Raw genomic sequence first — 27,435 nt, 5'->3', positions numbered from 1 at the left:
GAGACCGCCTCGGAATACCAGGTGCTGTAAGCTTTTGGGTTTTCATTCCTACTTATATAATGTATGGGCGATTTGATTGGCTGATCTTTAAATAGTCCTCTCTTTGCAGTATCCTTCGCTTGCGACCGTAACAAACTGGCTATGCCTGATCTCGTCTGCTCTCGGAAGCTAAGCAGGTTTGGTCCTGTATAATGTACCGGCGATTAGATTGACTGATCTTTAAATAGCTCTCTCTTTGCAGCAGTCTTCGCTTATGGCCATACCACCCTGGCTATGCCAGTTCATGTCTGAGCTCGGAAGCTAAGCAGGTTTGGGCCTGGTTAGTAATTGGATGGGAGACCCCCTGGTAATACCAGTTGCTTTAAGATTTTTGTAAATTTTTCACAAATTATATAATAATCTTGAAAAAAAAAAGAGTCAATGCCCATTCTTTGAATCTTAGCAGTCATGGACCTGTGTAGTGTTTGGATGGGAGACCCCCTGGTAATACCAGGTGCTCTAATATTATTGGAAATTTATTACTAATTATATAATAATCTTAAAAAAAAAAGAGCCAATGCCCGATCTCTTAATCTTAGCAGGTATTGGCCTGGTTAGTGCTTGGATGGGAGACCGCCTCGGAATACCAGGTGCTGTAAGCTTTTGGATTTTCATTCCTACTTATATAATGTATGGGCGATTTGATTGGCTGATCTTTAAATAGTCCTCTCTTTGCAGTATCCTTCGCTTGCGACCGTAACAACCTGGCTATGCCTGATCTCGTCTGCTCTCGGAAGCTAAGCAGGTTTGGTCCTGTATAATGTACCGGCGATTAGATTGGCTGATCTTTAAATAGCTCTCTCTCTGCAGCAGTCTTCGCTTATGGCCATTCCACCCTGGCTATGCCAGATCATCTCTGAGCTCGGAAATTAAGCAGGTTTCGGCCTGGTTAGTAATTGGATGGGAGACCCCCTGGTAATACCAGTTGCTTTAAGATTTTTGGAAATTTTTCACAAATTATATAATAATCTTGCAAGAAAAAAAGAAAGGAGTCAATGCCCCATATCTGAATCTTAGCAGGTATGGGCCTGGTTAGTAATTGGATGGGAGACACTGTGGTAATACCAGTTGCTTTAAGATTTTTGGAAATTTTTCACAAATTATATAATAATCTTGAAAAAAAAAAAAAAAAAGTCAATGCCCGATCTCTGAATAATAGCAGGTTTTGCCTGGTTAGTACTTGGATGGAAGACGGCCGGGAAATACCAGTTGCTGTAATATTTTTGGCAATTTTTACTAATTACATAATAATCTTGCAAAAAAAAAAAAAAAAAGAGTAAATGCCCAATCTTTGAATCTTAGGAGGTATGGACCTGTTTAGTGCTTGGATGGGAGACCGCCTCGGAATACCATTTGCTGTAATATTTTTGGAAATTTGTACTAATTATATAATTATCTTGAAACAAAAAGAGTCAATGCCCAATCTTTGAATCTTAGCAGCTATGGACCTGTTTAGTGTTTGGATGGGAGACCGCCTCGGAAAACCAGGTGCTCTAATATTATTGGAAATTTATTACTAATTATATAATAATCTTAAAAAAAGAGCCAATGCCCGATCTCTTAATCTTAGCAGGTATTGGCCTGGTTAGTGCTTGGATGGGAGACCGCCTGGGAATACCAGGTGCTTTAAGCTTTAGGGTTTTCTTTCCTACTTAGATAATGTACCGGCGATTAGATTGACTGATCTTTAAATAGCTCTCTCTTTGCAGCAGTCTTCGCTTATGGCCATACCACCCTGGCTATGCCAGATCATGTCTGAGCTCGGAAACTAAGCAGGTTTCGGCCTGGTTAGTAATTGGATGGGAGACCCCCTGGTAATACCAGTTGCTTTAAGATTTTTGGAAATTTTTCACAAATTATATAATAATCTTGCAAGAAAAAAAGAAAGGAGTCAATGCCCCATATCTGAATCTTAGCAGGTATGGGCCTGGTTAGTAATTGGATGGGAGACACCCTGGTAATACCAGTTGCTTTAAGATTTTTGGAAATTCTTCACAAATTATATAATAATTTTGAAAAAAAAAAAAAAAGTCAATGCCCGATCTCTGAATAATAGCAGGTTTTGCCTGGTTAGTACTTGGATGGAAGACGGCCGGGAAATACCAGTTGCTGTAATATTTTTGGCAATTTTTACTAATTACATAAAAATCTTGCAAAAAAAAAAAAAAAAAAAAAAAAGAGTAAATGCCCAATCTTTGAATCTTAGGAGGTATGGACCTGTTTAGTGCTTGGATGGGAGACCGACTCGGAATACCATTTGCTTTAAGATTTTTGTAAATTTTTCACAAATTATATAATAATCTTGAAAAAAAAAAAGAGTCAATGCCCATTCTTTGAATCTTAGCAGTCATGGACCTGTTTAGTGTCTGGATGGGAGACCGCCTCGGAATACCAGGTGCTCTAATATTATTGGAAATTTATTACTAATTATATAATAATCTAAAAAAAAAAAAAAAAAAAAAAAAAAAAAGAGTCAATGCCCGATCTCTTAATCTTAGCAGGTATTGGCCTGGTTAGTGCTTGGATGGGAGACCGCCTGGGAATACCAGGTGCTTTAAGCTTTAGGGTTTTCTTTCCTACTTATATAATGTACCTGCGATTAGATTGACTGATCTTTAAATAGCTCTCTCTTTGCAGCAGTCTTCGCTTATGGCCATACCACCCTGGCTATGCCAGATCATGTCTGAGCTCGGAAACTAAGCAGGTTTCGGCCTGGTTAGTAATTGGATGGGAGACCCCCTGGTAATACCAGTTGCTTTAAGATTTTTGGAAATTTTTCACAAATTATATAATAATCTTGCAAGAAAAAAAGAAAGGAGTCAATGCCCCATATCTGAATCTTAGCAGGTATGGGCCTGGTTAGTAATTGGATGGGAGACACCCTGGTAATACCAGTTGCTTTAAGATTTTTGGAAATTTTTCACAAATTATATAATAATCTTGAAAAAAAAAAAAAAAGTCAATGCCCGATCTCTGAATAATAGCAGGTTTTGCCTGGTTAGTACTTGGATGGAAGACGGCCGGGAAATACCAGTTGCTGTAATATTTTTGGCAATTTTTACTAATTACATAATAATCTTGCAAAAAAAAAAAAAAAAAAAAAGAGTAAATGCCCAATCTTTGAATCTTAGGAGGTATGGACCTGTTTAGTGCTTGGATGGGAGACCGCCTCGGAAAACCTGGTGCTCTAATATTATTGGAAATTTATTACTAATTATATAATAATCTTAAAAAAAAGAGCCAATGCCCGATCTCTTAATCTTAGCAAGTATTGGCCTGGTTAGTGCTTGGATGGGAGACCGCCTCGGAATACCAGGTGCTGTAAGCTTTTGGGTTTTCATTCCTACTTATATAATGTATGGGCGATTTGATTGGCTGATCTTTAAATAGTCCTCTCTTTGCAGTATCCTTCGCTTGCGACCGTAACAACCTGGCTATGCCTGATCTCGTCTGCTCTCGGAAGCTAAGCAGGTTTGGTCCTGTATAATGTACCGGCGATTAGATTGACTGATCTTTAAATAGCTCTCTCTTTGCAGCAGTCTTCGCTTATGGCCATACCACCCTGGCTATGCCAGATCATGTCTGAGCTCGGAAACTAAGCAGGTTTCGGCCTGGTTAGTAATTGGATGGGAGACCCCCTGGTAATACCAGTTGCTTTAAGATTTTTGGAAATTTTTCACAAATTATATAATAATCTTGCAAGAAAAAAAGAAAGGAGTCAATGCCCCATATCTGAATCTTAGCAGGTATGGGCCTGGTTAGTAATTGGATGGGAGACACCCTGGTAATACCAGTTGCTTTAAGATTTTTGGAAATTTTTCACAAATTATATAATAATCTTGAAAAAAAAAAAAAAAGTCAATGCCCGATCTCTGAATAATAACAGGTTTTGCCTGGTTAGTACTTGGATGGAAGACGGCCGGGAAATACCAGTTGCTGTAATATTTTTGGCAATTTTTACTAATTACATAATAATCTTGCAAAAAAAAAAAAAAAAAAAAAAGAGTAAATGCCCAATCTTTGAATCTTAGGAGGTATGGACCTGTTTAGTGCTTGGATGGGAGACCGCCTCGGAAAACCAGGTGCTCTAATATTATTGGAAATTTATTACTAATTATATAATAATCTTAAAAAAAAAGAGTCAATGCCCGATCTCGGATGGGAGACCGCCTGGGAATACCAGGTGCTTTAAGCTTTAGGGTTTTCTTTCCTACTTATATAATGTACCGGCGATTAGATTGGCTGATCTTTAAATAGCTCTCTCTTTGCAGCAGTTTTCGCTTATGGCCATACCACCCTGGCTATGCCAGATCATGTCTCAGCTCGGAAGCTAAGCAGGTTTGGGCCTGGTTAGTAATTGGATGGGAGACCCCCTGGTAATACCAGTTGCTTTAAGATTTTTGTAAATTTTTCACAAATTATATAATAATCTTGAAAAAAAAAAGAGTCAATGCCCATTCTTTGAATCTTAGCAGTCATGGACCTGTTTAGTGTCTGGATGGGAGACCGCCTCGGAATACCAGGTGCTCTAATATTATTGGAAATTTATTACTAATTATATAATAATCTTAAAAAAAAGAGCCAATGCCCGATCTCTTAATCTTAGCAAGTATTGGCCTGGTTAGTGCTTGGATGGGAGACCGCCTCGGAATACCAGGTGCTGTAAGCTTTTGGGTTTTCATTCCTACTTATATAATGTATGGGCGATTTGATTGGCTGATCTTTAAATAGTCCTCTCTTTGCAGTATCCTTCGCTTGCGACCGTAACAAACTGGCTATGCCTGATCTCGTCTGCTCTCGGAAGCTAAGCAGGTTTGGTCCTGTATAATGTACCGGCGATTAGATTGACTGATCTTTAAATAGCTCTCTCTTTGCAGCAGTCTTCGCTTATGGCCATACCACCCTGGCTATGCCAGATCATGTCTGAGCTCGGAAGCTAAGCAGGTTTGGGCCTGGTTAGTAATTGGATGGGAGACCCCCTGGTAATACCAGTTGCTTTAAGATTTTTGTAAATTTTTCACAAATTATATAATAATCTTGAAAAAAAAAAGAGTCAATGCCCATTCTTTGAATCTTAGCAGTCATGGACCTGTGTAGTGTTTGGATGGGAGACCCCCTGGTAATACCAGGTGCTCTAATATTATTGGAAATTTATTACTAATTATATAATAATCTTAAAAAAAAAAAGAGCCAATGCCCGATCTCTTAATCTTAGCAGGTATTGGCCTGGTTAGTGCTTGGATGGGAGACCGCCTCGGAATACCAGGTGCTGTAAGCTTTTGGATTTTCATTCCTACTTATATAATGTATGGGCGATTTGATTGGCTGATCTTTAAATAGTCCTCTCTTTGCAGTATCCTTCGCTTGCGACCGTAACAACCTGGCTATGCCTGATCTCGTCTGCTCTCGGAAGCTAAGCAGGTTTGGTCCTGTATAATGTACCGGCGATTAGATTGGCTGATCTTTAAATAGCTCTCTCTCTGCAGCAGTCTTCGCTTATGGCCATTCCACCCTGGCTATGCCAGATCATGTCTGAGCTCGGAAGTTAAGCAGGTTTCGGCCTGGTTAGTAATTGGATGGGAGACCCCCTGGTAATACCAGTTGCTTTAAGATTTTTGGAAATTTTTCACAAATTATATAATAATCTTGCAAGAAAAAAAGAAAGGAGTCAATGCCCCATATCTGAATCTTAGCAGGTATGGGCCTGGTTAGTAATTGGATGGGAGACACTGTGGTAATACCAGTTGCTTTAAGATTTTTGGAAATTTTTTCACAAATTATATAATAATCTTGAAAAAAAAAAAAAAAAGTCAATGCCCGATCTCTGAATAATAGCAGGTTTTGCCTGGTTAGTACTTGGATGGAAGACGGCCGGGAAATACCAGTTGCTGTAATATTTTTGGCAATTTTTACTAATTACATAATAATCTTGCAAAAAAAAAAAAAAAAAAGAGTAAATGCCCAATCTTTGAATCTTAGGAGGTATGGACCTGTTTAGTGCTTGGATGGGAGACCGCCTCGGAATACCATTTGCTGTAATATTTTTGGAAATTTGTACTAATTATATAATTATCTTGAAACAAAAAGAGTCAATGCCCAATCTTTGAATCTTAGCAGCTATGGACCTGTTTAGTGTTTGGATGGGAGACCGCCTCGGAAAACCAGGTGCTCTAATATTATTGGAAATTTATTACTAATTATATAATAATCTTAAAAAAAGAGCCAATGCCCGATCTCTTAATCTTAGCAGGTATTGGCCTGGTTAGTGCTTGGATGGGAGACCGCCTGGGAATACCAGGTGCTTTAAGCTTTAGGGTTTTCTTTCCTACTTATATAATGTACCTGCGATTAGATTGACTGATCTTTAAATAGCTCTCTCTTTGCAGCAGTCTTCGCTTATGGCCATACCACCCTGGCTATGCCAGATCATGTCTGAGCTCGGAAACTAAGCAGGTTTCGGCCTGGTTAGTAATTGGATGGGAGACCCCCTGGTAATACCAGTTGCTTTAAGATTTTTGGAAATTTTTCACAAATTATATAATAATCTTGCAAGAAAAAAAGAAAGGAGTCAATGCCCCATATCTGAATCTTAGCAGGTATGGGCCTGGTTAGTAATTGGATGGGAGACACCCTGGTAATACCAGTTGCTTTAAGATTTTTGGAAATTTTTCACAAATTATATAATAATCTTGAAAAAAAAAAAAAAAGTCAATGCCCGATCTCTGAATAATAGCAGGTTTTGCCTGGTTAGTACTTGGATGGAAGACGGCCGGGAAATACCAGTTGCTGTAATATTTTTGGCAATTTTTACTAATTACATAATAATCTTGCAAAAAAAAAAAAAAAAAAAGAGTAAATGCCCAATCTTTGAATCTTAGGAGGTATGGACCTGTTTAGTGCTTGGATGGGAGACCGCCTCGGAAAACCAGGTGCTCTAATATTATTGGAAATTTATTACTAATTATATAATAATCTTAAAAAAAAAGAGTCAATGCCCGATCTCGGATGGGAGACCGCCTGGGAATACCAGGTGCTTTAAGCTTTAGGGTTTTCTTTCCTACTTATATAATGTACCGGCGATTAGATTGGCTGATCTTTAAATAGCTCTCTCTTTGCAGCAGTTTTCGCTTATGGCCATACCACCCTGGCTATGCCAGATCATGTCTCAGCTCGGAAGCTAAGCAGGTTTGGGCCTGGTTAGTAATTGGATGGGAGACCCCCTGGTAATACCAGTTGCTTTAAGATTTTTGTAAATTTTTCACAAATTATATAATAATCTTGAAAAAAAAAAAGAGTCAATGCCCATTCTTTGAATCTTAGCAGTCATGGACCTGTTTAGTGTCTGGATGGGAGACCGCCTCGGAATACCAGGTGCTCTAATATTATTGGAAATTTATTACTAATTATATAATAATCTTAAAAAAAAGAGCCAATGCCCGATCTCTTAATCTTAGCAAGTATTGGCCTGGTTAGTGCTTGGATGGGAGACCGCCTCGGAATACCAGGTGCTGTAAGCTTTTGGGTTTTCATTCCTACTTATATAATGTATGGGCGATTTGATTGGCTGATCTTTAAATAGTCCTCTCTTTGCAGTATCCTTCGCTTGCGACCGTAACAACCTGGCTATGCCTGATCTCGTCTGCTCTCGGAAGCTAAGCAGGTTTGGTCCTGTATAATGTACCGGCGATTAGATTGACTGATCTTTAAATAGCTCTCTCTTTGCAGCAGTCTTCGCTTATGGCCATACCACCCTGGCTATGCCAGATCATGTCTGAGCTCGGAAACTAAGCAGGTTTCGGCCTGGTTAGTAATTGGATGGGAGACCCCCTGGTAATACCAGTTGCTTTAAGATTTTTGGAAATTTTTCACAAATTATATAATAATCTTGCAAGAAAAAAAGAAAGGAGTCAATGCCCCATATCTGAATCTTAGCAGGTATGGGCCTGGTTAGTAATTGGATGGGAGACACCCTGGTAATACCAGTTGCTTTAAGATTTTTGGAAATTTTTCACAAATTATATAATAATCTTGAAAAAAAAAAAAAAAGTCAATGCCCGATCTCTGAATAATAGCAGGTTTTGCCTGGTTAGTACTTGGATGGAAGACGGCCGGGAAATACCAGTTGCTGTAATATTTTTGGCAATTTTTACTAATTACATAATAATCTTGCAAAAAAAAAAAAAAAAAAAAAGAGTAAATGCCCAATCTTTGAATCTTAGGAGGTATGGACCTGTTTAGTGCTTGGATGGGAGACCGCCTCGGAAAACCAGGTGCTCTAATATTATTGGAAATTTATTACTAATTATATAATAATCTTAAAAAAAAAAGAGTCAATGCCCGATCTCGGATGGGAGACCGCCTGGGAATACCAGGTGCTTTAAGCTTTAGGGTTTTCTTTCCTACTTATATAATGTACCGGCGATTAGATTGGCTGATCTTTAAATAGCTCTCTCTTTGCAGCAGTTTTCGCTTATGGCCATACCACCCTGGCTATGCCAGATCATGTCTCAGATCGGAAGCTAAGCAGGTTTGGGCCTGGTTAGTAATTGGATGGGAGACCCCCTGGTAATACCAGTTGCTTTAAGATTTTTGTAAATTTTTCACAAATTATATAATAATCTTGAAAAAAAAAAAGAGTCAATGCCCATTCTTTGAATCTTAGCAGTCATGGACCTGTTTAGTGTCTGGATGGGAGACCGCCTCGGAATACCAGGTGCTCTAATATTATTGGAAATTTATTACTAATTATATAATAATCTTAAAAAAAAGAGCCAATGCCCGATCTCTTAATCTTAGCAAGTATTGGCCTGGTTAGTGCTTGGATGGGAGACCGCCTCGGAATACCAGGTGCTGTAAGCTTTTGGGTTTTCATTCCTACTTATATAATGTATGGGCGATTTGATTGGCTGATCTTTAAATAGCTCTCTCTTTGCAGCAGTCTTCGCTTATGGCCATACCAACCTGGCGGCGATAGAGAGTGATTGGGAAGGTGTGTCTGATTGCAGTTGGAAGAGAAAGGCTCTTCTAAAGCTTTATTTTGTATTTTACTTTTTTCTGTTTATTCTGTGGGAGGAGATTTGGGTTTGTTTTGGGAAAAAAGCCCACGTTTAAGCTCCAAGCAGTTTATCTGCTTGGAGGCAAGCTTTTGTTTGTGCTTTTTTGTTTACAAAAATGGATGGACCACATGGTAAAGATCTGGCAATGGCAGGAGGACTAGAAGAACAAATTATATAATAATCTTGAAAAAAAAAAGAGTCAGTGCCCATTCTTTGAATCTTAGCAGTCATGGACCTGTGTAGTGTTTGGATGGGAGACCCCATGGTAATACCAGGTGCTCTAATATTATTGGAAATTTATTACTAATTATATAATAATCTTTAAAAAAAAAGAGCCAATGCCCGATCTCTTAATCTTAGCAGGTATTGGCCTGGTTAGTGCTTGGATGGGAGACCGCCTCGGAATACCAGGTGCTGTAAGCTTTTGGATTTTCATTCCTACTTATATAATGTATGGGCGATTTGATTGGCTGATCTTTAAATAGTCCTCTCTTTGCAGTATCCTTCGCTTGCGACCGTAACAACCTGGCTATGCCTGATCTCGTCTGCTCTCGGAAGCTAAGCAGGTTTGGTCCTGTATAATGTACCGGCGATTAGAGAGCTCTCTCTCTGCAGCAGTCTTCGCTTATGGCCATTCCACCTTGGCTATGCCAGATCATGTCTGAGCTCGGAAGTTAAGCAGGTTTCGGCCTGGTTAGTAATTGGATGGGAGACCCCCTGGTAATACCAGTTGCTTTAAGATTTTTGGAAATTTTTCACAAATTATATAATAATCTTGCAAGAAAAAAAGAAAGGAGTCAATGCCCCATATCTGAATCTTAGCAGGTATGGGCCTGGTTAGTAATTGGATGGGAGACACTGTGGTAATACCAGTTGCTTTAAGATTTTTGGAAATTTTTCACAAATTATATAATAATCTTGAAAAAAAAAAAAAAAAGTCAATGCCCGATCTCTGAATAATAGCAGGTTTTGCCTGGTTAGTACTTGGATGGAAGACGGCCGGGAAATACCAGTTGCTGTAATATTTTTGGCAATTTTTACTAATTACATAATAATCTTGCAAAAAAAAAAAAGAGTAAATGCCCAATCTTTGAATCTTAGGAGGTATGGACCTGTTTAGTGCTTGGATGGGAGACCGCCTCGGAATACCATTTGCTGTAATATTTTTGGAAATTTGTACTAATTATATAATTATCTTGAAACAAAAAGAGTCAATGCCCAATCTTTGAATCTTAGCAGCTATGGACCTGTTTAGTGTTTGGATGGGAGACCGCCTCGGAAAACCAGGTGCTCTAATATTATTGGAAATTTATTACTAATTATATAATAATCTTTAAAAAAAAAAAAAAAAAAAAAAAAAAAAGAGTCAATGCCCGATCTCTTAATCTTAGCAGGTATTGGCCTGGTTAGTGCTTGGATGGGAGACCGCCTGGGAATACCAGGTGCTTTAAGCTTTAGGGTTTTCTTTCCTACTTATATAATGTACCGGCGATTAGATTGGCTGATCTTTAAATAGCTCTCTCTTTGCAGCAGTCTTCGCTTATGGCCATACCAACCTGGCGGCGATAGAGAGTGATTGGGAAGGTGTGTCTGATTGCAGTTGGAAGAGAAAGGCTCTTCTAAAGCTTTATTTTGTATTTTACTTTTTTCTGTTTATTCTGTGGGAGGAGATTTGGGTTTGTTTTGGGAAAAAAGCCCACGTTTAAGCTCCAAGCAGTTTATCTGCTTGGAGGCAAGCTTTTGTTTGTGCTTTTTTGTTTACAAAAATGGATGGACCACATGGTAAAGATCTGGCAATGGCAGGAGGACTAGAAGAACGTTTGGAACCACATGGAGCAGATAGATCATCAAGAGAGGCAAATGGAGGAAATATGGATCATGGAGCACAGAGGGGAATCAAGCAAAGAGTGGATTATCTGAAAGAAGCAACGGTGGTGTTGGACTTAAAAGGAAATAAGGAGGTAAAAGCTGTGGATATCATTAAAGTAGTTTCAGAGAAGATTGGATTTGGTAAATTGCTGGCAGTGAGACCAAAGTATGGGGAGGAATATGAGTTGACTGTGGAAGATGCAGAACTTTGTGATGTATTATTGGATGGAATGGAAATAAAAGGTCAATTCTTCGAAATAAGGAGGCTGGAGGTAAAGGAACATATTGTGTCTTTTCTTCACTTGCCTGCATACTTGGAGGATGAAGTGATTGAGAACAAATTGAAGTTTTGGGGAGTTAATCCAATGACAAAAATAAAGAGAAGAGTCTATCCTGGAACAAACATTGCTGATGGAACGAGGTATGTGAAGGTTAAATTTCCAAAAGAGGTAACATCACTACCCTATAGTGCTAAATTTGAAACGGCAGATGGCACTCAGTACTTTAGGGTCATACATGATGGACAGCAAAAACTATGTCGGATGTGTATGCAGCCAGGACACATTTTCAGGGACTGTCCTGATTTCAAATGTTATGAATGCTTTGAGCAAGGGCATTTCGCGAAAGACTGTAAAGCTGATAAATGTCTGGATTGTGGGAAAGTATTCATAAGGTGTGACTGTGAAAGTGAACATGAAGAAGAGACAAATGATAAAACTGAACATGGTGAACCAGAGGAGAATATGGAGAGTATGGAAAGAGTCATAAATGAGGGAGAGGAAGATGGGTCTCTGAATGATAGTAAAAGTCAGGAGCAGGAAAAGGGGGGGGATAAGGAGTTGGAGAGAAGAGAGGGGTTTGAAATGGTGGAACATATGATAGAGGGGTGTAGGGGTCCGGTGGATGTTATAATAAAAGAAAGACAGGAGGAAAAAAAGGAGAAGGAGCAAGTAGAGGAATGCATAGAAGTAAATTTGGAGGAGCTGAGGAGGGGAATGAAGAGAGGAATATTGGACACCAAAACATATGTAGGAGAAAGTAGAGAAAAAGGACAGAGAAGGAGAAGAAACTCAGGTACAAATGAAGATGGAGTTTTAATGGAGAATGTGGGAGAAAAGTATGAAAAATGAATGTTTTGTTGTTAATGGCTCTTTGTTTTGTTTCAATCAATGTGAGGGGTTTAACAAAAATTGATAAATTTGGGAAAATGAAAGCGCTATGCAAAAAAGCTGATGTGATATTATTACAAGAAACATTTTGGAAAGATGAAATGATTGAATGTTTTAAAAGAAGTTGGAGAGGAGGAATTTATTATAACAATGGTGGGGGGATTGGGAAAGGCGTTGCGGTTTTATGTAAAAGACACATGAATGATGATGTTGAAATCATATATCGGGATAATGGAGGGAAATGTATTATTGTGAAAATGGTTATAGGAGGGGAAAATGTTTTTGTGTGTAATGTACATGCGCCAAATGAAGAGGCAGAAAAGAAAATGTTTTTTTAAGGATTTAAATGGTCAGATGGAGAAATGGGAAAATATTATTGTAATGGGAGATTTTAATACAGTTTTTAGTAGACTGGATATAGCGAATGATATGGTTTACGGGGAACAATGCTAGAGTTCTGCAATGCTTTAAAGAACATATGATAAATATGCCTGGATAATTAGGATTGTAAGTATAAGCGTATAATGGAGGGTGAAATTCAATAATGAATATAGAATGAGTGAATATGATAATGATGTGACACGCATTGGAATTTATGTATATGTCAAATGTGAAATTATTGAATAAAAAAAAAAAAAAAAAAAAAAAAAAAAAGCTATGCCAGATCATGTCTGAGCTCGAAAGCTAAGCAGGTTTGGGCCTGGTTAGTAATTGGATGGGAGACCCCCTGGTAATACCAGTTGCTTTAAGATTTTTGTAAATTTTTCACAAATTATATAATAATCTTGAAAAAAAAAAGAGTCAATGCCCATTCTTTGAATCTTAGCAGTCATGGACCTGTGTAGTGTTTGGATGGGAGACCCCCTGGTAATACCAGGTGCTCTAATATTATTGGAAATTTATTACTAATTATATAATAATCTTAAAAAAAGAGCCAATGCCCGATCTCTTAATCTTAGCAGGTATTGGCCTGGTTAGTGCTTGGATGGGAGACCGCCTCGGAATACCAGGTGCTGTAAGCTTTTGGGTTTTCATTCCTACTTATATAATGTATGGGCGATTTGATTGGCTGATCTTTAAATAGTCCTCTCTTTGCAGTATCCTTCGCTTGCGACCGTAACAACCTGGCTATGCCTGATCTCGTCTGCTCTCGGAAGCTAAGCAGGTTTGGTCCTGTATAATGTACCGGCGATTAGATTGGCTGATCTTTAAGCTTTAGGGTTTACTTTCCTACTTATATAATGTACCGGCGATTAGATTGGCTGATCTTTAAATAGCTCTCTCTTTGCAGCAGTCTTCGCTTATGGCCATACCACCCTGGCTATGCCAGATCATGTCTGAGCTCGGAAGCTAAGCAGGTTTGGGCCTGGTTAGTAATTGGATGGGAGACCCCCTGGTAATACCAGTTGCTTTAAGATTTTTGTAAATTTTTCACAAATTATATAATAATCTTGAAAAAAAAAAGGGTCAATGCCCATTCTTTGAATCTTAGCAGTCATGGACCTGTGTAGTGTTTGGATGGGAGACCCCCTGGTAATACCAGGTGCTCTAATATTATTGGAAATTTATTACTAATTATATAATAATCTTAAAAAAAAGAGCCAATGCCCGATCTCTTAATCTTAGCAGGTATTGGCCTGGTTAGTGCTTGGATGGGAGACCGCCTGGGAATACCAGGTGCTGTAAGCTTTTGGGTTTTCATTCCTACTTATATAATGTATGGGCGATTTGATTGGCTGATCTTTAAATAGTCCTCTCTTTGCAGTATCCTTCGCTTGCGACCGTAACAACCTGGCTATGCCTGATCTCGTCTGCTCTCGGAAGCTAAGCAGGTTTGGTCCTGTATAATGTACCGGCGATTAGATTGGCTGATCTTTAAATAGCTCTCTCTTTGCAGCAGTCTTCGCTTATGGCCATACCACCCTGGCTATGCCAGATCATGTCTGAGCTCGGAAGCTAAGCAGGTTTGGGCCTGGTTAGTAATTGGATGGGAGACCCCCTGGTAATACCAGTTGCTTTAAGATTTTTGTAAATTTTTCACAAATTATATAATAATCTTGAAAAAAAAAAAGAGTCAATGCCCATTCTTTGAATCTTAGCAGTCATGGACCTGTTTAGTGTCTGGATGGGAGACCGCCTCGGAATACCAGGTGCTCTAATATTATTGGAAATTTATTACTAATTATATAATAATCTTAAAAAAAAAAAGAGTCAATGCCCGATCTCTTAATCTTAGCAGGTATTGGCCTGGTTAGTGCTTGGATGGGAGACCGCCTGGGAATACCAGGTGCTTTAAGATTTTTGTAAATTTTTCACAAATTATATAATAATCTTGAAAAAAAAAAAAGAGTCAATGCCCATTCTTTGAATCTTAGCAGTCATGGACCTGTTTAGTGTCTGGATGGGAGACCGCCTCGGAATACCAGGTGCTCTAATATTATTGGAAATTTATTACTAATTATATAATAATCTTAAAAAAAAAAAAAAAAAAAAAAAAAAAAAGAGTCAATGCCCGATCTCTTAATCTTAGCAGGTATTGGCCTGGTTAGTGCTTGGATGGGAGACCGCCTGGGAATACCAGGTGCTTTAAGCTTTAGGGTTTTCTTTCCTACTTATATAATGTACCTGCGATTAGATTGACTGATCTTTAAATAGCTCTCTCTTTGCAGCAGTCTTCGCTTATGGGCATACCACCCTGGCTATGCCAGATCATGTCTGAGCTCGGAAACTAAGCAGGTTTCGGCCTGGTTAGTAATTGGATGGGAGACCCCCTGGTAATACCAGTTGCTTTAAGATTTTTGGAAATTTTTCACAAATTATATAATAATCTTGCAAGAAAAAAAGAAAGGAGTCAATGCCCCATATCTGAATCTTAGCAGTTATGGGCCTGGTTAGTAATTGGATGGGAGACACCCTGGTAATACCAGTTGCTTTAAGATTTTTGGAAATTTTTCACAAATTATATAATAATCTTGAAAAAAAAAAAAAGTCAATGCCCGATCTCTGAATAATAGCAGGTTTTGCCTGGTTAGTACTTGGATGGAAGACGGCCGGGAAATACCAGTTGCTGTAATATTTTTGGCAATTTTTACTAATTACATAATAATCTTGCAAAAAAAAAAAAAAAAAAAAAAAGAGTAAATGCCCAATCTTTGAATCTTAGGAGGTATGGACCTGTTTAGTGCTTGGATGGGAGACCGCCTCGGAAAACCAGGTGCTCTAATATTATTGGAAATTTATTACTAATTATATAATAATCTTAAAAAAAAAGAGTCAATGCCCGATCTCGGATGGGAGACCGCCTGGGAATACCAGGTGCTTTAAGCTTTAGGGTTTTCTTTCCTACTTATATAATGTACCGGCGATTAGATTGGCTGATCTTTAAATAGCTCTCTCTTTGCAGCAGTTTTCGCTTATGGCCATACCACCCTGGCTATGCCAGATCATGTCTCAGCTCGGAAGCTAAGCAGGTTTGGGCCTGGTTAGTAATTGGATGGGAGACCCCCTGGTAATACCAGTTGCTTTAAGATTTTTGTAAATTTTTCACAAATTATATAATAATCTTGAAAAAAAAAAAGAGTCAATGCCCATTCTTTGAATCTTAGCAGTCATGGACCTGTTTAGTGTCTGGATGGGAGACCGCCTCGGAATACCAGGTGCTCTAATATTATTGGAAATTTATTACTAATTATATAATAATCTTAAAAAAAAGAGCCAATGCCCGATCTCTTAATCTTAGCAAGTATTGGCCTGGTTAGTGCTTGGATGGGAGACCGCCTCGGAATACCAGGTGCTGTAAGCTTTTGGGTTTTCATTCCTACTTATATAATGTATGGGCGATTTGATTGGCTGATCTTTAAATAGTCCTCTCTTTGCAGTATCCTTCGCTTGCGACCGTAACAAACTGGCTATGCCTGATCTCGTCTGCTCTCGGAAGCTAAGCAGGTTTGGTCCTGTATAATGTACCGGCGATTAGATTGACTGATCTTTAAATAGCTCTCTCTTTGCAGCAGTCTTCTCTTATGGCCATACCACCCTGGCTATGCCAGTTCATGTCTGAGCTCGGAAGCTAAGCAGGTTTGGGCCTGGTTAGTAATTGGATGGGAGACCCCCTGGTAATACCAGTTGCTTTAAGATTTTTGTAAATTTTTCACAAATTATATAATAATCTTGAAAAAAAAAAGAGTCAATGCCCATTCTTTGAATCTTAGCAGTCATGGACCTGTGTAGTGTTTGGATGGGAGACCCCCTGGTAATACCAGGTGCTCTAATATTATTGGAAATTTATTACTAATTATATAATAATCTTAAAAAAAAAGAGCCAATGCCCGATCTCTTAATCTTAGCAGGTATTGGCCTGGTTAGTGCTTGGATGGGAGACCGCCTCGGAATACCAGGTGCTGTAAGCTTTTGGATTTTCATTCCTACTTATATAATGTATGGGCGATTTGATTGGCTGATCTTTAAATAGTCCTCTCTTTGCAGTATCCTTCGCTTGCGACCGTAACAACCTGGCTATGCCTGATCTCGTCTGCTCTCGGAAGCTAAGCAGGTTTGGTCCTGTATAATGTACCGGCGATTAGATTGGCTGATCTTTAAATAGCTCTCTCTCTGCAGCAGTCTTCGCTCATGGCCATTCCACCCTGGCTATGCCAGATCATCTCTGAGCTCGGAAATTAAGCAGGTTTCGGCCTGGTTAGTAATTGGATGGGAGACCCCCTGGTAATACCAGTTGCTTTAAGATTTTTGGAAATTTTTCACAAATTATATAATAATCTTGCAAGAAAAAAAGAAAGGAGTCAATGCCCCATATCTGAATCTTAGCAGGTATGGGCCTGGTTAGTAATTGGATGGGAGACACTGTGGTAATACCAGTTGCTTTAAGATTTTTGGAAATTTTTCACAAATTATATAATAATCTTGAAAAAAAAAAAAAAAAAGTCAATGCCCGATCTCTGAATAATAGCAGGTTTTGCCTGGTTAGTACTTGGATGGAAGACGGCCGGGAAATACCAGTTGCTGTAATATTTTTGGCAATTTTTACTAATTACATAATAATCTTGCAAAAAAAAAAAAAAAAAGAGTAAATGCCCAATCTTTGAATCTTAGGAGGTATGGACCTGTTTAGTGCTTGGATGGGAGACCGCCTCGGAATACCATTTGCTGTAATATTTTTGGAAATTTGTACTAATTATATAATTATCTTGAAACAAAAAGAGTCAATGCCCAATCTTTGAATCTTAGCAGCTATGGACCTGTTTAGTGTTTGGATGGGAGACCGCCTCGGAAAACCAGGTGCTCTAATATTATTGGAAATTTATTACTAATTATATAATAATCTTAAAAAAAGAGCCAATGCCCGATCTCTTAATCTTAGCAGGTATTGGCCTGGTTAGTGCTTGGATGGGAGACCGCCTGGGAATACCAGGTGCTTTAAGCTTTAGGGTTTTCTTTCCTACTTAGATAATGTACCGGCGATTAGATTGACTGATCTTTAAATAGCTCTCTCTTTGCAGCAGTCTTCGCTTATGGCCATACCACCCTGGCTATGCCAGATCATGTCTGAGCTCGGAAACTAAGCAGGTTTCGGCCTGGTTAGTAATTGGATGGGAGACCCCCTGGTAATACCAGTTGCTTTAAGATTTTTGGAAATTTTTCACAAATTATATAATAATCTTGCAAGAAAAAAAGAAAGGAGTCAATGCCCCATATCTGAATCTTAGCAGGTATGGGCCTGGTTAGTAATTGGATGGGAGACACCCTGGTAATACCAGTTGCTTTAAGATTTTTGGAAATTCTTCACAAATTATATAATAATTTTGAAAAAAAAAAAAAAAGTCAATGCCCGATCTCTGAATAATAGCAGGTTTTGCCTGGTTAGTACTTGGATGGAAGACGGCCGGGAAATACCAGTTGCTGTAATATTTTTGGCAATTTTTACTAATTACATAAAAATCTTGCAAAAAAAAAAAAAAAAAAAAAAAAGAGTAAATGCCCAATCTTTGAATCTTAGGAGGTATGGACCTGTTTAGTGCTTGGATGGGAGACCGCCTCGGAATACCATTTGCTTTAAGATTTTTGTAAATTTTTCACAAATTATATAATAATCTTGAAAAAAAAAAAGAGTCAATGCCCATTCTTTGAATCTTAGCAGTCATGGACCTGTTTAGTGTCTGGATGGGAGACCGCCTCGGAATACCAGGTGCTCTAATATTATTGGAAATTTATTACTAATTATATAATAATCTTAAAAAAAAAAAAAAAAAAAAAAAAAGAGTCAATGCCCGATCTCTTAATCTTAGCAGGTATTGGCCTGGTTAGTGCTTGGATGGGAGACCGCCTGGGAATACCAGGTGCTTTAAGCTTTAGGGTTTTCTTTCCTACTTATATAATGTACCTGCGATTAGATTGACTGATCTTTAAATAGCTCTCTCTTTGCAGCAGTCTTCGCTTATGGCCATACCACCCTGGCTATGCCAGATCATGTCTGAGCTCGGAAACTAAGCAGGTTTCGGCCTGGTTAGTAATTGGATGGGAGACCCCCTGGTAATACCAGTTGCTTTAAGATTTTTGGAAATTTTTCACAAATTATATAATAATCTTGCAAGAAAAAAAGAAAGGAGTCAATGCCCCATATCTGAATCTTAGCAGGTATGGGCCTGGTTAGTAATTGGATGGGAGACACCCTGGTAATACCAGTTGCTTTAAGATTTTTGGAAATTTTTCACAAATTATATAATAATCTTGAAAAAAAAAAAAAAAGTCAATGCCCGATCTCTGAATAATAGCAGGTTTTGCCTGGTTAGTACTTGGATGGAAGACGGCCGGGAAATACCAGTTGCTGTAATATTTTTGGCAATTTTTACTAATTACATAATAATCTTGCAAAAAAAAAAAAAAAAAAAGAGTAAATGCCCAATCTTTGAATCTTAGGAGGTATGGACCTGTTTAGTGCTTGGATGGGAGACCGCCTCGGAAAACCAGGTGCTCTAATATTATTGGAAATTTATTACTAATTATATAATAATCTTAAAAAAAAAGAGTCAATGCCCGATCTCGGATGGGAGACCGCCTGGGAATACCAGGTGCTTTAAGCTTTAGGGTTTTCTTTCCTACTTATATAATGTACCGGCGATTAGATTGGCTGATCTTTAAATAGCTCTCTCTTTGCAGCAGTTTTCGCTTATGGCCATACCACCCTGGCTATGCCAGATCATGTCTCAGCTCGGAAGCTAAGCAGGTTTGGGCCTGGTTAGTAATTGGATGGGAGACCCCCTGGTAATACCAGTTGCTTTAAGATTTTTGTAAATTTTTCACAAATTATATAATAATCTTGAAAAAAAAAAAGAGTCAATGCCCATTCTTTGAATCTTAGCAGTCATGGACCTGTTTAGTGTCTGGATGGGAGACCGCCTCGGAATACCAGGTGCTCTAATATTATTGGAAATTTATTACTAATTATATAATAATCTTAAAAAAAAGAGCCAATGCCCGATCTCTTAATCTTAGCAAGTATTGGCCTGGTTAGTGCTTGGATGGGAGACCGCCTCGGAATACCAGGTGCTGTAAGCTTTTGGGTTTTCATTCCTACTTATATAATGTATGGGCGATTTGATTGGCTGATCTTTAAATAGTCCTCTCTTTGCAGTATCCTTCGCTTGCGACCGTAACAACCTGGCTATGCCTGATCTCGTCTGCTCTCGGAAGCTAAGCAGGTTTGGTCCTGTATAATGTACCGGCGATTAGATTGACTGATCTTTAAATAGCTCTCTCTTTGCAGCAGTCTTCGCTTATGGCCATACCACCCTGGCTATGCCAGATCATGTCTGAGCTCGGAAACTAAGCAGGTTTCGGCCTGGTTAGTAATTGGATGGGAGACCCCCTGGTAATACCAGTTGCTTTAAGATTTTTGGAAATTTTTCACAAATTATATAATAATCTTGCAAGAAAAAAAGAAAGGAGTCAATGCCCCATATCTGAATCTTAGCAGGTATGGGCCTGGTTAGTAATTGGATGGGAGACACCCTGGTAATACCAGTTGCTTTAAGATTTTTGGAAATTTTTCACAAATTATATAATAATCTTGAAAAAAAAAAAAAAAGTCAATGCCCGATCTCTGAATAATAGCAGGTTTTGCCTGGTTAGTACTTGGATGGAAGACGGCCGGGAAATACCAGTTGCTGTAATATTTTTGGCAATTTTTACTAATTACATAATAATCTTGCAAAAAAAAAAAAAAAAAAAGAGTAAATGCCCAATCTTTGAATCTTAGGAGGTATGGACCTGTTTAGTGCTTGGATGGGAGACCGCCTCGGAAAACCAGGTGCTCTAATATTATTGGAAATTTATTACTAATTATATAATAATCTTAAAAAAAAAGAGTCAATGCCCGATCTCGGATGGGAGACCGCCTGGGAATACCAGGTGCTTTAAGCTTTAGGGTTTTCTTTCCTACTTATATAATGTACCGGCGATTAGATTGGCTGATCTTTAAATAGCTCTCTCTTTGCAGCAGTTTTCGCTTATGGCCATACCACCCTGGCTATGCCAGATCATGTCTCAGATCGGAAGCTAAGCAGGTTTGGGCCTGGTTAGTAATTGGATGGGAGACCCCCTGGTAATACCAGTTGCTTTAAGATTTTTGTAAATTTTTCACAAATTATATAATAATCTTGAAAAAAAAAAAGAGTCAATGCCCATTCTTTGAATCTTAGCAGTCATGGACCTGTTTAGTGTCTGGATGGGAGACCGCCTCGGAATACCAGCTGCTCTAATATTATTGGAAATTTATTACTAATTATATAATAATCTTAAAAAAAGAGCCAATGCCCGATCTCTTAATCTTAGCAAGTATTGGCCTGGTTAGTGCTTGGATGGGAGACCGCCTCGGAATACCAGGTGCTGTAAGCTTTTGGGTTTTCATTCCTACTTATATAATGTATGGGCGATTTGATTGGCTGATCTTTAAATAGTCCTCTCTTTGCAGTATCCTTCGCTTGCGACCGTAACAACCTGGCTATGCCTGATCTCGTCTGCTCTCGGAAGCTAAGCAGGTTTGGTCCTGTATAATGTACCGGCGATTAGATTGACTGATCTTTAAATAGCTCTCTCTTTGCAGCAGTCTTCGCTTATGGCCATACCACCCTGGCTATGCCAGATCATGTCTGAACTCGGAAGCTAAGCAGGTTTGGGCCTGGTTAGTAATTGGATGGGAGACCCCCTGGTAATACCAGTTGCTTTAAGATTTTTGTAAATTTTTCACAAATTATATAATAATCTTGAAAAAAAAAAGAGTCAGTGCCCATTCTTTGAATCTTAGCAGTCATGGACCTGTGTAGTGTTTGGATGGGAGACCCCATGTTAATACCAGGTGCTCTAATATTATTGGAAATTTATTACTAATTATATAATAATCTTAAAAAAAAAAAGAGCCAATGCCCGATCTCTTAATCTTAGCAGGTATTGGCCTGGTTAGTGCTTGGATGGGAGACCGCCTCGGAATACCAGGTGCTGTAAGCTTTTGGATTTTCATTCCTACTTATATAATGTATGGTCGATTTGATTGGCTGATCTTTAAATAGTCCTCTCTTTGCAGTATCCTTCGCTTGCGACCGTAACAACCTGGCTATGCCTGATCTCGTCTGCTCTCGGAAGCTAAGCAGGTTTGGTCCTGTATAATGTACCGGCGATTAGATTGGCTGATCTTTAAATAGCTCTCTCTCTGCAGCAGTCTTCGCTTATGGCCATTCCACCTTGGCTATGCCAGATCATGTCTGAGCTCGGAAGTTAAGCAGGTTTCGGCCTGGTTAGTAATTGGATGGGAGACCCCCTGGTAATACCAGTTGCTTTAAGATTTTTGGAAATTTTTCACAAATTATATAATAATCTTGCAAGAAAAAAAGAAAGGAGTCAATGCCCCATATCTGAATCTTAGCAGGTATGGGCCTGGTTAGTAATTGGATGGGAGACACTGTGGTAATACCAGTTGCTTTAAGATTTTTGGAAATTTTTCACAAATTATATAATAATCTTGAAAAAAAAAAAAAAAAAGTCAATGCCCGATCTCTGAATAATAGCAGGTTTTGCCTGGTTAGTACTTGGATGGAAGACGGCCGGGAAATACCAGTTGCTGTAATATTTTTGGCAATTTTTACTAATTACATAATAATCTTGCAAAAAAAAAAAAAAAAAAGAGTAAATGCCCAATCTTTGAATCTTAGGAGGTATGGACCTGTTTAGTGCTTGGATGGGAGACCGCCTCGGAATACCATTTGCTGTAATATTTTTGGAAATTTGTACTAATTATATAATTATCTTGAAACAAAAAGAGTCAATGCCCAATCTTTGAATCTTAGCAGCTATGGACCTGTTTAGTGTTTGGATGGGAGACCGCCTCGGAAAACCAGGTGCTCTAATATTATTGGAAATTTATTACTAATTATATAATAATCTTTAAAAAAAAAAAAAAAAAAGAGTCAATGCCCGATCTCTTAATCTTAGCAGGTATTGGCCTGGTTAGTGCTTGGATGGGAGACCGCCTGGGAATACCAGGTGCTTTAAGCTTTAGGGTTTTCTTTCCTACTTATATAATGTACCGGCGATTAGATTGGCTGATCTTTAAATAGCTCTCTCTTTGCAGCAGTCTTCGCTTATGGCCATACCAACCTGGCGGCGATAGAGAGTGATTGGGAAGGTGTGTCTGATTGCAGTTGGAAGAGAAAGGCTCTTCTAAAGCTTTATTTTGTATTTTACTTTTTTCTGTTTATTCTGTGGGAGGAGATTTGGGTTTGTTTTGGGAAAAAAGCCCACGTTTAAGCTCCAAGCAGTTTATCTGCTTGGAGGCAAGCTTTTGTTTGTGCTTTTTTGTTTACAAAAATGGATGGACCACATGGTAAAGATCTGGCAATGGCAGGAGGACTAGAAGAACGTTTGGAACCACATGGAGCAGATAGATCATCAAGAGAGGCAAATGGAGGAAATATGGATCATGGAGCACAGAGGGGAATCAAGCAAAGAGTGGATTATCTGAAAGAAGCAACGGTGGTGTTGGACTTAAAAGGAAATAAGGAGGTAAAAGCTGTGGATATCATTAAAGTAGTTTCAGAGAAGATTGGATTTGGTAAATTGCTGGCAGTGAGACCAAAGTATGGGGAGGAATATGAGTTGACTGTGGAAGATGCAGAACTTTGTGATGTATTATTGGATGGAATGGAAATAAAAGGTCAATTCTTCGAAATAAGGAGGCTGGAGGTAAAGGAACATATTGTGTCTTTTCTTCACTTGCCTGCATACTTGGAGGATGAAGTGATTGAGAACAAATTGAAGTTTTGGGGAGTTAATCCAATGACAAAAATAAAGAGAAGAGTCTATCCTGGAACAAACATTGCTGATGGAACGAGGTATGTGAAGGTTAAATTTCCAAAAGAGGTAACATCACTACTCTATAGTGCTAAATTTGAAACGGCAGATGGCACTCAGTACTTTAGGGTCATACATGATGGACAGCAAAAACTATGTCGGATGTGTATGCAGCCAGGACACATTTTCAGGGACTGTCCTGATTTCAAATGTTATGAATGCTTTGAGCAAGGGCATTTCGCGAAAGACTGTAAAGCTGATAAATGTCTGGATTGTGGGAAAGTATTCATAAGGTGTGACTGTGAAAGTGAACATGAAGAAGAGACAAATGATAAAACTGAACATGGTGAACCAGAGGAGAATATGGAGAGTATGGAAAGAGTCATAAATGAGGGAGAGGAAGATGGGTCTCTGAATGATAGTAAAAGTCAGGAGCAGGAAAAGGGGGGGGGATAAGGAGTTGGAGAGAAGAGAGGGGTTTGAAATGGTGGAACATATGATAGAGGGGTGTAGGGGTCCGGTGGATGTTATAATAAAAGAAAGACAGGAGGAAAAAAAGGAGAAGGAGCAAGTAGAGGAATGCATAGAAGTAAATTTGGAGGAGCTGAGGAGGGGAATGAAGAGAGGAATATTGGACACCAAAACATATGTAGGAGAAAGTAGAGAAAAAGGACAGAGAAGGAGAAGAAACTCAGGTACAAATGAAGATGGAGTTTTAATGGAGAATGTGGGAGAAAAGTATGAAAAATTAATGTTTTGTTGTTAATGGCTCTTTGTTTTGTTTCAATCAATGTGAGGGGTTTAACAAAAATTGATAAATTTGGGAAAATGAAAGCGCTATGCAAAAAAGCTGATGTGATATTATTACAAGAAACATTTTGGAAAGATGAAATGATTGAATGTTTTAAAAGAAGTTGGAGAGGAGGAATTTATTATAACAATGGTGGGGGGATTGGGAAAGGCGTTGCGGTTTTATGTAAAAGACACATGAATGATGATGTTGAAATCATATATCGGGATAATGGAGGGAAATGTATTATTGTGAAAATGGTTATAGGAGGGGAAAATGTTTTTGTGTGTAATGTACATGCGCCAAATGAAGAGGCAGAAAAGAAAATGTTTTTTTAAGGATTTAAATGGTCAGATGGAGAAATGGGAAAATATTATTGTAATGGGAGATTTTAATACAGTTTTTAGTAGACTGGATATAGCGAATGATATGGTTTACGGGGAACAATGCTAGAGTTCTGCAATGCTTTAAAGAACATATGATAAATATGCCTGGATAATTAGGATTGTAAGTATAAGCGTATAATGGAGGGTGAAATTCAATAATGAATATAGAATGAGTGAATATGATAATGATGTGACACGCATTGGAATTTATGTATATGTCAAATGTGAAATTATTGAATAAAAAAAAAAAAAAAAAAAAAAAAAAAAAAAGCTATGCCAGATCATGTCTGAGCTCGAAAGCTAAGCAGGTTTGGGCCTGGTTAGTAATTGGATGGGAGACCCCCTGGTAATACCAGTTGCTTTAAGATTTTTGTAAATTTTTCACAAATTATATAATAATCTTGAAAAAAAAAAGAGTCAATGCCCATTCTTTGAATCTTAGCAGTCATGGACCTGTGTAGTGTTTGGATGGGAGACCCCCTGGTAATACCAGGTGCTCTAATATTATTGGAAATTTATTACTAATTATATAATAATCTTAAAAAAAGAGCCAATGCCCGATCTCTTAACCTTAGCAGGTATTGGCCTGGTTAGTGCTTGGATGGGAGACCGCCTCGGAATACCAGGTGCTGTAAGCTTTTGGGTTTTCATTCCTACTTATATAATGTATGGGCGATTTGATTGGCTGATCTTTAAATAGTCCTCTCTTTGCAGTATCCTTCGCTTGCGACCGTAACAACCTGGCTATGCCTGATCTCGTCTGCTCTCGGAAGCTAAGCAGGTTTGGTCCTGTATAATGTACCGGCGATTAGATTGGCTGATCTTTAAGCTTTAGGGTTTACTTTCCTACTTATATAATGTACCGGCGATTAGATTGGCTGATCTTTAAATAGCTCTCTCTTTGCAGCAGTCTTCGCTTATGGCCATACCACCCTGGCTATGCCAGATCATGTCTGAGCTCGGAAGCTAAGCAGGTTTGGGCCTGGTTAGTAATTGGATGGGAGACCCCCTGGTAATACCAGTTGCTTTAAGATTTTTGTAAATTTTTCACAAATTATATAATAATCTTGAAAAAAAAAAAGAGTCAATGCCCATTCTTTGAATCTTAGCAGTCATGGACCTGTTTAGTGTCTGGATGGGAGACCGCCTCGGAATACCAGGTGCTCTAATATTATTGGAAATTTATTACTAATTATATAATAATCTTAAAAAAAAAAAAAAAAAAAAAAAAGAGTCAATGCCCGATCTCTTAATCTTAGCAGGTATTGGCCTGGTTAGTGCTTGGATGGGAGACCGCCTGGGAATACCAGGTGCTTTAAGCTTTAGGGTTTTCTTTCCTACTTATATAATGTACCTGCGATTAGATTGACTGATCTTTAAATAGCTCTCTCTTTGCAGCAGTCTTCGCTTATGGCCATACCACCCTGGCTATGCCAGATCATGTCTGAGCTCGGAAACTAAGCAGGTTTCGGCCTGGTTAGTAATTGGATGGGAGACCCCCTGGTAATACCAGTTGCTTTAAGATTTTTGGAAATTTTTCACAAATTATATAATAATCTTGCAAGAAAAAAAGAAAGGAGTCAATGCCCCATATCTGAATCTTAGCAGGTATGGGCCTGGTTAGTAATTGGATGGGAGACACCCTGGTAATACCAGTTGCTTTAAGATTTTTGGAAATTTTTCACAAATTATATAATAATCTTGAAAAAAAAAAAAAAAGTCAATGCCCGATCTCTGAATAATAGCAGGTTTTGCCTGGTTAGTACTTGGATGGAAGACGGCCGGGAAATACCAGTTGCTGTAATATTTTTGGCAATTTTTACTAATTACATAATAATCTTGCAAAAAAAAAAAAAAAAAAAAAGAGTAAATGCCCAATCTTTGAATCTTAGGAGGTATGGACCTGTTTAGTGCTTGGATGGGAGACCGCCTCGGAAAACCAGGTGCTCTAATATTATTGGAAATTTATTACTAATTATATAATAATCTTAAAAAAAAAGAGTCAATGCCCGATCTCGGATGGGAGACCGCCTGGGAATACCAGGTGCTTTAAGCTTTAGGGTTTTCTTTCCTACTTATATAATGTACCGGCGATTAGATTGGCTGATCTTTAAATAGCTCTCTCTTTGCAGCAGTTTTCGCTTATGGCCATACCACCCTGGCTATGCCAGATCATGTCTCAGCTCGGAAGCTAAGCAGGTTTGGGCCTGGTTAGTAATTGGATGGGAGACCCCCTGGTAATACCAGTTGCTTTAAGATTTTTGTAAATTTTTCACAAATTATATAATAATCTTGAAAAAAAAAAAGAGTCAATGCCCATTCTTTGAATCTTAGCAGTCATGGACCTGTTTAGTGTCTGGATGGGAGACCGCCTCGGAATACCAGGTGCTCTAATATTATTGGAAATTTATTACTAATTATATAATAATCTTAAAAAAAAGAGCCAATGCCCGATCTCTTAATCTTAGCAAGTATTGGCCTGGTTAGTGCTTGGATGGGAGACCGCCTCGGAATACCAGGTGCTGTAAGCTTTTGGGTTTTCATTCCTACTTATATAATGTATGGGCGATTTGATTGGCTGATCTTTAAATAGTCCTCTCTTTGCAGTATCCTTCGCTTGCGACCGTAACAACCTGGCTATGCCTGATCTCGTCTGCTCTCGGAAGCTAAGCAGGTTTGGTCCTGTATAATGTACCGGCGATTAGATTGACTGATCTTTAAATAGCTCTCTCTTTGCAGCAGTCTTCGCTTATGGCCATACCACCCTG

At 38.6% G+C, this 27,435-nt stretch overlaps 17 pseudogenes; all 17 read left to right on the top strand.

The window, feature by feature from the left end:
* Nucleotides 1-249: 249 nt before the first annotated feature.
* Nucleotides 250-368, top strand: LOC127962978 (uncharacterized; annotated as a pseudogene).
* Nucleotides 369-1,756: 1,388 nt separating this feature from the next.
* LOC127963676 (uncharacterized) lies at nucleotides 1,757-1,875 on the top strand (annotated as a pseudogene).
* Nucleotides 1,876-2,684: 809 nt separating this feature from the next.
* LOC127963671 (uncharacterized) lies at nucleotides 2,685-2,803 on the top strand (annotated as a pseudogene).
* A 780-nt stretch (nucleotides 2,804-3,583) lies between these two features.
* On the top strand, nucleotides 3,584-3,702 carry LOC127963666 (uncharacterized; annotated as a pseudogene).
* A 1,222-nt stretch (nucleotides 3,703-4,924) lies between these two features.
* Nucleotides 4,925-5,043, top strand: LOC127965946 (uncharacterized; annotated as a pseudogene).
* A 490-nt stretch (nucleotides 5,044-5,533) lies between these two features.
* LOC127964374 (uncharacterized) lies at nucleotides 5,534-5,652 on the top strand (annotated as a pseudogene).
* Nucleotides 5,653-6,433: 781 nt separating this feature from the next.
* Nucleotides 6,434-6,552, top strand: LOC127963660 (uncharacterized; annotated as a pseudogene).
* A 1,220-nt stretch (nucleotides 6,553-7,772) lies between these two features.
* On the top strand, nucleotides 7,773-7,891 carry LOC127963653 (uncharacterized; annotated as a pseudogene).
* A 5,541-nt stretch (nucleotides 7,892-13,432) lies between these two features.
* On the top strand, nucleotides 13,433-13,551 carry LOC127965941 (uncharacterized; annotated as a pseudogene).
* Nucleotides 13,552-14,038: 487 nt separating this feature from the next.
* LOC127965934 (uncharacterized) lies at nucleotides 14,039-14,157 on the top strand (annotated as a pseudogene).
* Nucleotides 14,158-16,151: 1,994 nt separating this feature from the next.
* LOC127961377 (uncharacterized) lies at nucleotides 16,152-16,270 on the top strand (annotated as a pseudogene).
* A 1,387-nt stretch (nucleotides 16,271-17,657) lies between these two features.
* Nucleotides 17,658-17,776, top strand: LOC127963647 (uncharacterized; annotated as a pseudogene).
* An 806-nt stretch (nucleotides 17,777-18,582) lies between these two features.
* On the top strand, nucleotides 18,583-18,701 carry LOC127963641 (uncharacterized; annotated as a pseudogene).
* Nucleotides 18,702-19,921: 1,220 nt separating this feature from the next.
* LOC127963636 (uncharacterized) lies at nucleotides 19,922-20,040 on the top strand (annotated as a pseudogene).
* Nucleotides 20,041-21,259: 1,219 nt separating this feature from the next.
* On the top strand, nucleotides 21,260-21,378 carry LOC127960244 (uncharacterized; annotated as a pseudogene).
* A 4,204-nt stretch (nucleotides 21,379-25,582) lies between these two features.
* On the top strand, nucleotides 25,583-25,701 carry LOC127965928 (uncharacterized; annotated as a pseudogene).
* Nucleotides 25,702-26,073: 372 nt separating this feature from the next.
* On the top strand, nucleotides 26,074-26,192 carry LOC127963624 (uncharacterized; annotated as a pseudogene).
* Nucleotides 26,193-27,435: the final 1,243 nt, after the last annotated feature.

Source organism: Carassius gibelio, chromosome A3 (genome assembly GCF_023724105.1).
Source record: "Carassius gibelio isolate Cgi1373 ecotype wild population from Czech Republic chromosome A3, carGib1.2-hapl.c, whole genome shotgun sequence".
NCBI classification, from domain to species: Eukaryota; Metazoa; Chordata; class Actinopteri; order Cypriniformes; family Cyprinidae; genus Carassius; species Carassius gibelio.
Note: the sequence above shows the minus strand (reverse complement) of the source record. Positions and strands in the feature narration are given on the sequence as shown.